A 15,305-nucleotide genomic window follows, 5' to 3' on the forward strand; every position below is an offset into this window, starting at 1 on the left:
TTTTTTTTTTTTTTTTTTTTTTTTCCTTTCATTGCTCAACATAACTCTTAGGCCAGCGAAATAAAGAAAATAAATAACAAGATACCTAAGATTGTTCTGGCCCAATTCTTATATAAAATTTTTAGGCTGCAGTGCAAGACAAGTTGCCCAAACTGAAGCATGCTAATCTTCATAAGATGAGGAGAAGACTATAGAGTTTGGGAAGGCCAATTTGGCTAGAATTCACAAAACAGAATTTTAGACAGGAAAGAGAGACAGAGCAAGAGTGAGAGACAGAAAGAGAGACAGAGAGCTCCAGAGGTCTGCAGATAAATATTTCATCTCCTTCTGAATGTGGATTGGCACATACTCATGAAGAATCTTATGACCAAGGAAAGAGCACTGGAAAGCAGCAAGCAGAACAATTACTGTAGATCACACAATCAACAATTACTGTAGATAGGGCTGGAAGTGGGTCATGTTCTGAATAACTAGAGTGGAACATTCTAATGGCACATGGAATATCAAGTAGAGTCCTTAGTATGGCCAAATAAATCCTAGATTACAAGTTATTCTGGGCTTGTCTACCAAAGTGTAAAATCAAGCGTCAAAAGAATAAAACTGTTTCTAAATAACTTAACTGAATCCCAGGACACATTTCAAAAATTTTTTTTCATTAAAAAAATTTTTTTGAATCCAGTGACATAAAATTTAAAATGTTTGGCATTCAATAAAAAAATAGCTTGCATGGAAAGAAACACGGAATGAATATCTTTAATGAGGTGTTTACTATGTACCAGAATTGATCTAAGTGATTATTATTATTTCATATAATCACTAAGGTAATCCCTCTAGAAAACAATTATTTACCCATTTTATCCAGTGCAAAAATATACTGATTGGTCGGGAATCCTGGCCAACAACACACACGCACAACATGGCTGAAATGAGATTAAACGTCAAGCTTGACTGACTGAAATGTCTGCCATGTGCTTGTAACAACTTACCTGTATTATATTACTATCATTTAAAGTTATGGAGTTATTCAATAATTTTAAATACTTTCTGGAATGATTTGAGTGAAAATAAATAGCCGTAAGTTATAGGTCTGTCATCATTCAGGTGTAATATTTAAAGACTGAACTGATTTGAAATTTTATGTTTACCAGCTAAAAATAGGTGTCTCAAATATCATTTTGTAACTCTATAGGAAAAATTAATTTTAAAGTATTTTTTCACAATATTCTAAACAATGCAATTAACTATATGCAATTGATTGATATCACATGTGAACAGGAAATATACTACTAGCCCTTTAAGAGAAGCCCTATTTTTTCAGTCTTCACATCATCTCTCCAAAATACATCTTGCTTATCTTGCTAGAGCTTACATTTTCTAGTAGTTTCCTTGGGAATAACATCTGGTATTAGTTTCCCCAATTCCCATCCTAAAGCCAGGCTGTCAAAATGTCAGGATTAAAAAGATTAAATCTGGGATTTTGGCATTACTAACAATTTGGTGAAGAGCCAAATTATATTAACTAATAATAAGTTTATAAACTTATGACTAATTAGGAAAAAAGTTGTGATAATTATGATACAATATTGAAAAGCTAAAACTCAGTTTTATACTGAAGGAATTTGTACTGAGGGAAAAGTGAGGCTATTAGGATGCCAGTTATTTTATTTAACTTTTATTTTAAATTCAGGGATATGTGTGCAAGTTTGTCACATAGAAAATGTAACAAATGGGGTTTCTTGTTCAGACTTTTTCAGCACCCAGGTATTAAGCCTAGTAACGATTATTTTTCCTGTTCTTCTCTCTCTTCCTATCCTCCACTTTCCAATAAGTCCTAGTGTGTTTTGTTCCCCTCTATGTATCCATGTATTCTCATCATTTAGCTCCCACCTATAAGTGAAAACAGTATTTGGTTTTCTGCTCCTTTGTTAGTTTGCTAAGAATAATGACCTACAGCCCCATCCATGTTCCTGCAAAATATATGATCTCATTTTTTATGGCTGCATAGTATTCCATGGTATATAAGTACATTTTCTTTACCCAATCTATCATTGATGGACATGTAGCTTTATTCCATGTCTTTGCTACTGTGAATAGTGCTGATGCCCGTGATTATGATAGCAGCAGCAGAGGTCTGGACCAGCTGCTGCCATGCTGGCTGCAGTGTGGTAGATATAGCCAGGGCTGCATGCTCCATTGATTCGACAAGAGCCAGGAACAGGTGAGAACCCTGCCCTCTTCCAAGTTGGACAGGTGGGATCCCTGCCCTCCCAGGCACAGCTGCTGCCACTCAGCTGCAGACCCAGGTATCTCTGCACTTTCAGGGGTGGGAAGCCTCCCTGCACTGCAGGCTTGGGAGTGCCTGCTCCTGCTGCCTGGCCTCTCCCCACTCCCATCACCTGCTCAGATTTCAGAGCAAAGATAAAGCTGAGCCTAGGCACAGTCACAACCCATCCAGGTGTGCAAACGCTCAAGGCAGCGCTGACATGCCAGTCCCCTGTCACCTCGGCCCCTTCCAGAGTTTGGGCGTGGACCAGCACACGAGGGAGGCTGGGGTGGGGGCTGAGGGTGGCTCAGCATGGGCCTATAGGCGCCCCTTGCCATGAGCAGCCTGGGCACCATGGATGGTGACAAGAGGCAGATAGGCTTTCAGGCAAAATGGGGAGGGTCCCCAGTGAAACTACACCCTCAGGTCAAAGATGGCTTGAAGCCTGGGGCTGGGCTGCCAGTTCTGGAGTGATAACTTATGGTGCTTTTCCCAGGCCCACCCATGGTCACCCATGGACAAATCAGCATGCACTTCCTTCCTTCTGAAGCCCATAGAAACCCCAGACTCAGTTAGACTTGAGCAGACATAGGGATGACCTTCCTGCTGAGAGGATTTACCCACTGTGGGTCTGCTCTTTGCTGAGAGCTGTACACTCAGACAGGATGACTTGCCTGCAGATAGGAGCTACCAACTGCGGGTCTCCTGAGAACTGTTCTGTTGTTCAAGGAAGCTCCTCTTTACCTTGCTCACCCTTCAGTTGTCTGTTCATTCTTCAGGGACATGGGACAAGAACTAGGGACATGCTGAATGGCAGGACTAGAATAGCTGTAACAAACAGGACTGAAATTCTCCCCCCACCACTACTCTCCATGTTGCGGGAAACAAGGAGAGCAGAGCTGCAGCCCTTCTGGGAGCCCAGACCTAGTGGTTCCCTGCATGAGGGCTGTGACACCTTCTTTGGCATCTCCAAGCTTCTGAGTGACACTGCATTCACCTTGTCCAGACACAGTTGCCCAAAGCAGCAGCCACGTGCAGTACATTGTCCAGCCACAGTCTTTCACAGAGCTGGCAGCTGTGCCAGCTCCCCGGGCTCCTTGTCCCTCTCCAGCAGCCAGAGTGTCTGGCTGTGTGCAGTGGCCAGAACCCGCACTCGCTTGCCTATACACCTCTCACTGCTCTGCAACTGGCTTGCCCTTGTCAGGTCTGGGATCCTGGCCATTAACAACGAGCCAAGAGCCTTCTGCGCTGAGTGAGCAGAATGAGTCCAGCAGGTGCGAGCAATACTCAGGCAGAAGACACCACTAGCTACAGAGGTTTCTTGATGATGAGGCAATGCCCCAAGGATCCCATGACAGTATATCAGAGGTTTTTAAACCATCTATGTAGTCAAAAAGTATGCATATACAAACACATGGGTGTACATCATGACTTGTATTTATAAAAATAAAAAAATGGAATGAAACAGAGAAGAGAATAAAGGTAAACTGTTAGAATTTGTTTAACTGAAACTTATTAAAATAAGTTCATGTAGAGTGTTTTAATGATTAAATTTTATATCATATTATGCATATAAGTAATACATAATAAAAGTTTTTAGAATATTGTGTTGTTTATAGTATCAGAATAGGTACTAGAAATATTATTGCTATGAAATAAATTTGTGTTGGTAAATTTTTAACACTAACCTTGTTTTATTTTAAAATTCTAACGTTATTTGGTTCACTTCAAAACTCTCTAGTCACGCATCGAATTTGTGAAATTTTAACAGGTCTCTTAAAAACCAAATACACATAATGTTTGGGTTTTAATTGATACATCATATAAAAGTAATAATAGAATTGTCGGCTAAGGAAATATTATGATTAAAAGATAATATCTTCTTATAATTTAGTCCAGCCATATATTTTAATTTTTTGAAAAAAGGCTAGTTATTTACTTACAACTTTTGTCAAAAGTATACCTATTTGCAGTAAAATAAAAAATATACTATGAACAAGTGGAATTATTTATCTTAAAGAAGTCATCCATGAATCATTAATATGATGAACAGAACTTCTTAAAAGAAAGAATCATGTGACATTCACTTCCTTTAATCTTTTTCAACGAAATAAAACTACTTTTATATAAGCATAGGCCATTCTTTAAAGATAGTTAATATAAATAGGGTAAATTGTTTTGTTGCTCATAATGTTAAGGGATTTTAGTAATGAATTACAGTACTGAACAACTATTCTCAAATGCAGATATATCTTTCATAAGGTTCTACCAGCAGAGAGCATTAGCAGGTGATACTTTCTGAGCCTTATCAACTGTAGGCAACTATTATGTGATGTTAAAAATTAATAAGATAAAGCCTTTAAAGATAAAGGTTATAACTTTGTCATACAGAAAGGGAACTTGCCTAACGCCAGAACAAACAAAACCGAACAAAACAATATCCAACACTAAAAATAAAAAGGGAACATGTATACTTCTTCACTTGTGTTATGTTTTCTTGATGAATATCTTCTCAGATGTAGGCATTAGCCTACCCACTAGTATTTCTGTGTGTAGCCACATACAAAATAGGTCATACAATAAACTTTATTAGGCTAATAATAAGACTCATATTTATAAGTCTTGTAGCTTATAAAGAAATGTAGCTACAAACTCATATAGCATATGTAGTTATCATCTCTTTATTACAAGATAAAAGTTTAGTATGTATGGAGAGATTAAACATACCTCAGTCCTGAGCTGAACTGATATTTATATTTGATTATAAGTATAAGCATCAAATATTTCTCACTAAGCTATTTTTGTAGTTTTGGACAGTCACTGGAGACTGTCGAAAATTCACCAGGACTTGTACGTATTCCACAGGATAAGATCAACAAAAATTAAATTCTGCAGCCTTCTTAAAAAATTTGGATGACTGCTTTTTCCTATTTCTTGAAGGTATTTTATTGAGGGCATTTTGAAGCTAAGCTTTGAATGGTTAAAGAAATTGTTTTGAAGAAGAGAAAGAGAAAAATTATTTCATTTAGGGGCATAGTACAATAAATTTCATGATAAAGCATAGGGCATGGACTGCAATAACAGAATAAACCAGACTCGTCCAAAAAGATCTCTGCTAAGAAAAAATAGGAGATAAGTTTGGATGGCTTCCACCCTGTTACTCTGTCTCCTTCATGAAAAGTCTTCCTTCAGCTCCTGTTCTAAATATCAACTTACAATTTTCCACTTCTCTCATTTGCTCTATTTTTTCTTTTTTAAGAATTCCTGGCTATTTCTAAATTATTATGGCAATTTGCTACTGGCCCAAAGTGAGGAGATGATCATATAATTTGTATTCAAATTAGTAAAATTCAAGAGTACGCAAAAGTGTTACTGATAATTATGCCAGGACATCAAGTATACACCAGGTTGTTCCAGGTAAACAAGTACATAGATACTCATCTTGGGTACTGAAAAAACCCACACTCACTGACTTGGCTTCAACCATAGTATTCTTCATATTCAATCATGTATGACAATAGGTATATACTGAATCTTGCCATCAGCCAAAACAGTTCCACACACAAATCTTTAATATCCAATATAACAATAACTAATTATGATCTCCTATTTATCTGTTCCTCATAACCTAGCCACCTGTTGTTTAAACATATTAAACCCAGCAATCACTCTGCCTACTTTTTTCTCATTTTAGTCCCATTCTCAAAATTATATTGTTCCCTGTATAGCAACAGCAAGTCATACAGAACTTCAGCAACTCTCTTGCCTAACTCTTTCCTCTTAAAATTCCACCTTTAACAATCTGAATCTTCTCATTAGGTTCATAGATACTCCTTGACCTTGTTGCTGTAACATAATTACAAATACATTGAATACAGTTTCTTGTGATGAGCTCTTGATGGATTAACCCATTTTTCAACCTTTTATTGTTTTATGTTATTTTCATTTGTGTACATTCTCTTTCATTCATTATTTTTGAGTTCCAAATCAAGAATATATATGCATGTGTATATGTATTGTTGTATATTTATATTTTAATTAACTTTCATAGCTTAGTCAAATGCATAATGCACACTTAATATGTAGATTTATAGGATATATTAAGCTCATGTATTATTTAAAGCAAACATTGACACATACTTAATAAAATTTTGTTGGATAAAACATCAGTGATTACTAACATTTACTTTGCACTGACTCTATACCAGTCTCTAAACATGGGGCATATTATGTAGCTAATTAAATACACATTCCCACTTTTCACTTTCTGAATCCCAATATAGAAATTCAACTTTTCAAAAGAATCTGTTCCATCATTTTGAAGCCTCTGTTTCTTTGCCTGAGCCAGCTAATCTTTGATTGATCGATTTTTTAACTCAGTGAAAGGTAAAGATGGTTAAATGGATTACTGTGTGTGCTAGAGTGAAAAAGAGAATGAGGGAATGTTGTGATTGCTTTTATTTCCTTGATGAACAAATTTGTTTTAGGCATTGAGACTATCACTATGAATAAGAATCGACACATTATTTGATTCTCAAAGTAATTTTTTTGAGAAAGGTACTATAATTCCCTTTGCTTCAACAGAGCTACTTTTTTATGTTTAAAGAGGCTGCAAAACTTTTTTAGCACTTACATTTCATAATTCTAGTTTTGTGTGTGAATGATGGTGAATCTATTTTAAAGTAAACTTTCAATTTTAGAATACTTTTAAAATTGCAGAAAAGTTTTGAAAACATTAGCTTGTTCTTATATATCCCATACTGAGTTTTGCCTAATATTAACATCCTATATTAGTATCCTGCATTTATCACAATCAATGAACCAATAATGAAACATTAATATTAACCAGGGACCATACTTTCTTCAGATTTATTTTGCTTTACTAAATGTCCTTTTTCTGTTCCAGATTTCCCATAGAATACCACAGCACATTTAGCTGTTACGTCTATTTAAACTCTTCTTGGATGTGACAAATTCCCAGACTTTCCTTAGTTTTGATAATGTTGACAATTTTGAACAATATTTATCAGTTATTTGTTAACAAATCCCCCATTCAGGATTCGTCTGATATTTTCTCATGATTAGACACAGCTTTTTGCAAAACCATAGACCAAAAGTGTGATTTTCATCACCTTGTGTCAAGAATCAATATTATCAGTATGATTTACAATATTGCAGTTACTCTTGATCACCTAACTGACATGGTGTTTGTCAGATTTCTCCACTATGAATTTAGTGTTTTTCCCCTTTTCATACTGTAGTAATTATAAATAATTCACTATACGAAGCTCATATTTAAAGAGTGGAGAGTTATACTCCATCTCATAGAGGGCAATGTAGTGACAATACAGTATTTGGAATTCCTCTGCACAAGAGATTTGTATGTTCTCCCCTCTTATTTGTATATTCAATCATTATTTTATATAACTATGGACTCATGGGTATTTATTCCATGCTTTGGATTATAATCTACTACCACTTCATTTTGTTGCTCCAATTGTTCCAACTTTGACCATTGGGAACTCTTTAAATTGGCTCTTGTGTTATTTTGACATATCCTCTTCACTTGTTTCTGGTTCTGTTTGCTTGGTTTTGAGTAGTTCCTTACATTCTGGCACTTCAAGATGATCCAACTTCAGACTGTGTATTCATTAACTTAGTCTTAAAAAAAAAAAGAAAAAAGAAAAAAAAAAAAAAAAAAAACACTGACTACTTTAGCTGAGAGAGAAAGGAAATATAGTGTGCATGCTAACTGGTATATTATGCATATCAATAAATATTGATATAGGTATTTATTTGCCTCTATATTAAGCTAAATATGAATTCATACTGATGTTTCCAACCTTAATACAGAACTGCTTGGATAATTCTATGCTTTTCTCTTCCTTGTCTGTAACTTCCCACTTCAACAGTGAAAAACATCACTGCCAACATCCATCATCAATTTAATTGTTCTATTCAAATATACATAAATAGCAATGTCATAAATTGTTAGTCCATAATCTATGGGAAACAATTTTATTAAATAGAATGCAGCTCTTGTGTGGATTTTCTTCCTCCTTTAGTCTGTAAAGACTACATTCATTGCAAAAGTTACTTGGTTCAACATCTTTTCCTCCAACCCACTTCGGTGAGCTTATTTCATACATTTTTTAAAACAGGTTATTTTGAAAATTCTGAATTCCATTCTGCATCTTTTGGCTGTTTCGTTTAAAAAATAAATTCATATATTAAAATTTACTGTTACAGTGAAAGAAATACTAATATCCTTGATTTGATCATTACACATTGCATATGTATTGAAGTATCACTCTATATCCCATAATTGTGTAAAATTGTAATATGTCAACTAAAAATAAAACTAAAAAAAATAATTAAAAAAATTTACTCTTACTGCCTTTAAAATTTCATGGGTTTTCAAAAAATACTTGAGGTGTTATATATCTACCCATTGAAGGTTCATAGAGAATGACAGCATTGCTCTAAAACAGCTTCTGTGTTTACTTTTCAATTTTGCCACCTTCCCCCCAAACCACCTGGAACCACTTGTGGTTGAATCATTCAGGTTTGCCTTTCCTAAATGTTATTTAATAGAATAATAAAGATTATGTATCCTTTTTCCAGACTGACTCCTTTAACTTAACACATTTTGAAAGATTAATTTATATTAGAATGGCTTGATACTTCTTTTTTTTTTTTGAGACGGAGTCCGCTCTGCCGCCCAGCTGGCTGGAGTTCAGTGGCCGAGATCTCAGTTCACTGCAAGCTCCCCTCCTGGGTTTTACACGCCATTCTCCTGCCTCAGCTCGCGAGTAGCTGGGACTACAGGCGCCCGCCACGCGCCCGTGGCTAGTTTTTTGTTTATTTTTTTTTTTTTTAGAGAGATGGGGTTCACCGTGTTAGCCAGATGGTCTCGATCTCCATGACCTCGTTGATCCGCCCGTCTCGGGCCTCCAAAGTGCTGGAATTACAGGCTTGAAAGCCACCGCGCCGGCCGATTATCTTCTTTTTTATTACTGAAAAGGATTCCATTCAGTTGATGTGCCTTAGTTTATCCATTCACCTTACTGAATGACATCTTAGGCTGCATCTAGTTTTTGACAATATGAATAAAAGCTTGCTAAAAATAGTCCACACCCAACACCGACATTCTCGGCCACCAGCAACCGTTTTTAGGTGGGCATATTTTCAAACCAGGTAAATACCTCAGAGCATGATTGCCAAATTATTTTGATTAGACTGTTTTGCTTTTTTAGAAACTGCCAAAATTATCTTTCAAAGCGTGTATGGTCATTTGCAATCCCATCATAAATGAATACAATATTGTTACTTGTTTATCTTTATCTAAAAATTGGTATTATTTGGACTTTACCATTCTAATAACTCTGTAGTGGTATCTCATTGTTATTTTATTTATTATTTATATTTATTTATTATTTATTATTTAATTTATGACAGAGCCTGAACTTTCTCGCCCAGGACTTAGTGCAGTGGTGATCTCGGTCATTGCCAACCTCCGCCTCCTGGGTTCCATCGATTCTCATGCCTCACCCTCCCCTATACCCCAAGTAGCTGGGATTACATTGTGCCCGCCACCACACCTGCTAATTTTGATTTTATAGTAGGAGGCGGGGTTTCACCATGTTGGTCAGGCTGTCTTGAACTCTTGGTGTTCAAGCTAGTCGCCCACCTTGGCCTCCCAAAGTTGCTGTGGTCACGGGTGTGGCCACCCTGCCCAGGCCTATTTTTCCTTTTAATAGGCCCTTAATTTTATTTCACCTTTACATATGTATGTATTCGTTTATTTGTACATCTTCTTTGTTGGAGTGTCCAGAGCATTTGGCTTATTGTTAATTGAGCGTATTTATTGTCTTATTGCTAAGTTTTAAAAAGTCTTTAAACATTAAATTTGATGCAAGTTACTTTAGCAGATTTGCATTTTGCAGCATTTTCTTTCAATTTGTGTTTTGCTTTTCCATTTTCTTAAAACAATCTTTCATAGAGTAGGAGTTTCTCACTTTAATTATAGCCCCAGCTTATCTGTTTTCAGTAAGAGAATTTTTATTTTGGCATTATGTGTTCTGCAATCATTTTTGTCTGAAATTAATATAGTTTTTTTTTCCATTTCATATTGGATTACTGTGTGCATGGTATATCTTTTCCTAGCCCTAAGTTTAACGTATCTGAGGATTTTAAAAAATATTGGAAACCTCTATTTGTAGAACATATGATTAGATATTTTGTATCTATTCTAACAACTATTTTTAAAATCAATATATTTAAATATTTATATTTCAAGTTATATTGATAAAGTTGGATTGATTTAATTACCATGTTAGTAAACTTTTTATTCATTGGACTTTTTCGTTGTTTCTTATTTTTGTTTTTCCCTAACTTACCTGGTTTCATTCAGTATTTTCACAAATAATTATTTTTATCTCCTGTCTTACTCATCAATGATCATATTATAAAAAAATTGAGTATCTTATAGTTTACAATATTATTTTTAATCTTAAATTCACTTTAAAACAATATTACGTTGCTTTAAAACTGGTGCATATTCTTTATAAAAGAGTATTCTCAATTACTCCCTCCAGCCTTTTTTTGGAATATTTGTAATTAATTTTACTCTTTTATAAGATTTCCTCACTCCATATATTGTTGATATTATTTATTTTTTTAAGATTATCATTTAAAGAAATTAAGGATAAGAAAAATAAAATATTTTATTTGACTTTTGTTTTTTCCCAGATGCTCTTTTATATTTATGTTAATTCAAAATCGTGACCTATGTAATTTCCTTTCTGCTTGAAAATCATTTTTCAATATAAGAAGCAGGGCAGATACGCTGTTGATAAATTCCCTTAGCATTCGTTTGTCTGAATCAGTGTTTATTTATTCTTAACCTTTAAGGAAAATTGCCAATGGATATAGAATTCCAGGTTAGTGTTTATTTTTTCTTCAATTCAAAATACTTGTCTCCATTATCTTCTGGCTCACATAATTTCTGATAAACAGTCTATTATAATTCTTATCCTTTTTTGCTTATTGTTAATGGGTTTCAGTTTTCCTTTATTATTCGTTTTTCTTGTTTTCAATTTGGTTTACTTCAGTTTAAATAAAATATACCTATGTGTAGATTTTTGGTGTTTATCTTGCTTGATGTTCTCTGAGTTTCTTGGCTCTGTGATCTGATGTTTCATTAATTATGAAAAATTACCAGCAATTACTACTTCAAACATTTATTCTTCTTTATATTATTTTGGTATTACAGTTACATGTCTGCTGTACTTTTTGAAATTACCTGAGAGTTCCTGAATGTCGTCTTCTTTTTGTTCCTATGCATTTCAGTTCGGGAGATAATCTAGTGATGTATCTCAAGCTCACTGATTCCTCCTCAGTCATGTCAAGTATTCTGATAGACCCATTGAATACATTCTTTTTTGTTACAGTGAGTTTCAGTTCTAACATTTGCTTTTTAAAAAAGTGTTACTGTTTCTACTTGCCATACCCATCTATTCCTGTATGTTGTCTACTTCCCCCCTTAGAATCCTTAATATATCAATCATAGGCATTTAAAATTCTCTGAAAGGTAATTCCAAAATCTATGTCATGAATGAATTTAATCTTGATGATTACATTGTCTCTTTAAAATGTTATTTTTCTTGCTTTTTGGTATGACACAATTTTTTGCTGAGAGCCAGATATTTTGTATTTGACAATAAGATCTCTGGTAAAAGGACATTTGTGCATTTATGTAAATCTGATTATGAGTTGAGCTGTGTGTAAATTTTGGTTGCTGTAGATATAAGAATCTTCTAATTTTTCTAGTGTCCATGTTTTTATACTCTCTCTTGAACTTTATACATACTGTTATTCATAAGGAGTCTGCTTTTTGCAGCTCTTTTAGCTGGAATTAACTATTATACTTGAGCTACCTCGGTGTGGTAGTAGGATGTGAGAAGGGGGACGTTTTAAAAATCGTATTATCAAATTTCTTCTTTGTCTCAGGGGTAAGCCTTTTATGTGTATTTAGATCTCTCCCTTAATTGTATGCTATTTTACTCCTAGACTCTATTTCCTTCCCTGATTGAATCATTTCCAACTGGTTTTTTTGAATCAGTATCCCTTTTGGCTGTCTTTCCCTCTTAATTTCCTTAGGTGAGACAAGAAGATTGGAGGAGGTCAAAATGAGGAGTAATTTCTTTCCAGGAGCTGATATAAATTTTCAGAATTGTGTTCTTTCAAAGCACTACTCACTGGAGAGTAGATCTTTTTAGGGAGAAGGCCCTAGTTGTAATTTATAAAGATTTATCTTTTCACCCCTAGTCATGAGGGGAGGAAAGCTATGAGGGGTCCTTCTTGGGTCTTCACCATGATAACCTGGGAAGAAAGCTCTGAAAAGGTGGAATTCTTCTAAGACTGTAACGTCCAGGATCTTCATACTCTCATGAAGCTAATGCAAACTAAATCAACAGGAATAGATACTGAAACACCCTTGACTAAAAAGTAAATAATTTCAGGGCAGTGAACTTCAGTATAAAATAATGATATTCTTATGATCTAAATTCTTATGACATCATCATTCAAATTAATTCTTATTGACTATTTTTGTTACTTGGCCTGTATTCCCTAACAGCCTGATTTTCTTTCTGCTCTCTATCTGGTTTTTTCACTTTGTTTTCACCAACATTTACTGTCTGAGATATCAATATGCTGACTCTCTTGGCCTCCCTAATAGCTCAGAGCTAGGTTTGTGAACTAAACTGTTTTAGTTGGAGTAAACATTAGACTAATATCAGTTAAGTATAAAAAGATTATTTTTTTTTGTAACAAACATTGAGTAGTGTGGTAAACATTGCTACAATAAGCTGAAAATATTTCTAAGACTGAAACCAACAGAAAGGAATTGGATAAGAAATGAAACTGGAAACTGAAATGTGTAAAGTGAGAAAGAATACTCAAAGGATTGATCTAATATGAGAAATCTTAGAGATAAAGAAAGGTGAGAAGATGAAATCTGAATTGAGGTTACAGGAAGAGCAGTACATAACACGGAGTTCTTAAAATTGTTGCTGTAACTGCAATAAACTGCAACAGTGAAGTGACACAATTTCCTTCTTTTTAATGTTTTCCTTACCTTCCTCCTTTTTTTCTCAATATTATGGACCAAGGCTGGGCAAAGTAAAATGCAGCAAGCATATATATAAATGCTATGAATTTGAATTTCTACCTCTTCTTTTCTTTTCTTTTTCCTTTCCCCTTTCCCCTTTCTTCTTTCCCCTTTTCCCTTTTCCCTTTCCTTTTCTTTCCTTTCCTTTCCTCCTACCTACCTCTTATTACCACTGTTCTTCCTTTTAAAATTTCATTTTTCTTTCCCCTATTTCCTACCATTAGTCTAAAGCAGGAAACTTCAAATGTCTCTATGGAAAAATGCGTAAGAGTGGCTGTTTAGCACAGGAGAGAAAATGGAGAGCAGAAAAAAAGGTTAATGATTTAACATAAATAAATGTTGCAAAAGAGACAAAAAAAAAAAAAGGCTATTACTTTATTTTTGTCAATCTAGTAAGCTTCCCAACCCAAAGGGATGCTTAGTTACTTTTACTTTGGGAACTAACTATATCAGTCAGAGTCTCAGTAGGAAAAGGATTATACATTTCAAGTGGCTATTTTTAGAGAATTTTATTTAAGGAAAGTTTGAGGATAAATCATAAAATCTAGTCCAGTACATCAGAGCAAGTAATTCAGGTAGCAAAGGCAGGAAGCAGGAAACCAAGGGAAAGAGAATTCATATGGTGTTTGACAGGAGTTGTGGCCTTTGATGAGGGACACAACCAGCCAAAAGTCATGCCACAGGGAGTGAGTGAGCAAGAAAATAAATACCATGAACACAATGCCTTCCCTAATTCCAATATCCCTACTGCTAGACCACAATTAGAAGCCAGGGGGCAGGGCCAGGCATGGTGACTCACTCCTGTAATTTAAGAACTTTGGGAGGTCAAGGCAAGAGGATCACTTGAGCCCTGGGATTTGAAACCAGCCTGGGCAAATAGTGAGATCCCATCTCTACAAAAAATAAAGCATTATCCAGGCATGATGGCATGTGCCTGTATTCCTAGTTACACAGGAGGCTGAGGTGAAGGGTCATTTGAGCCCAGGCTAGAATAGGCTGTGATTGCACCACTGCACTCCACTCTGTCTCCGGAAAAGGAAAAAAGTGAAAGAAAAAAAAAAAAAAGGAAGAAAGAATCCATAGGGCAGGATTCTACTGACCCAATGTAAGACACTAATCAGGTGAAGAAGGATGGAGGAAAAACGTGGGTAGACAAATGAAAAAAGACTTTGAAAATTGCCAGAAAAATGTAAAAAACAAAACAAACAAACAACAACAAAAAACTTCTGAGTTAAAAAGCTTTCCTTTAAGTCATGAAATCGTACTTAAGCCAGACATTATTACTTGTTTTGGAAGTCATTCTATTATAGAACATAAGACTTGTCAAATTTCAGTTTGAGATAGCCATGTGAAGGTGTAAAAACTCAAGATTTCAGTTTGCTGACATTTAGATTATATAAAATCATAACGCTAGGAGAATACACAAGAACGGTAATTTGTGCAATAAATAAAATTACTTTTTGGTAGAAAATCCTTAACAAAAAACACTAGTTATATATCAAGCTAAGGTATGTATAACTCTATTCATGTTAAAAGGTAATATAATTTTTCTTAATCACATTTGATTTCTATGTGCATATGCATTTTTGAACTTTAGTTGCAAATGATTATTTTTGTTATAGTAATCACCACTTGAAGTAAATGCTTTAATTCTTAGAAATCATTTTGTGAGACCGGGCGCGGTGGCTCAAGCCTGTAATCCCAGCACTTCGGGAGGCCGACACGGGCGGATCACGAGGTCAGGAGATCAAGACCATCCTGGCTAACACGGTGAAACCCCGTCTCTACTAAAAAATGCAAAAAAACTAGCCGGGCGAGGTGGCGGGCGCCTGTAGTTCCAGCTACTCGGGATGCTGAGGCAGGAGAATG

The sequence above is a fragment of the Rhinopithecus bieti genome, unplaced genomic scaffold, assembly GCF_001698545.2.
Source record: "Rhinopithecus bieti isolate Rb0 unplaced genomic scaffold, ASM169854v2 scaffold_18956, whole genome shotgun sequence".
Lineage (NCBI taxonomy): Eukaryota > Metazoa > Chordata > Mammalia > Primates > Cercopithecidae > Rhinopithecus > Rhinopithecus bieti.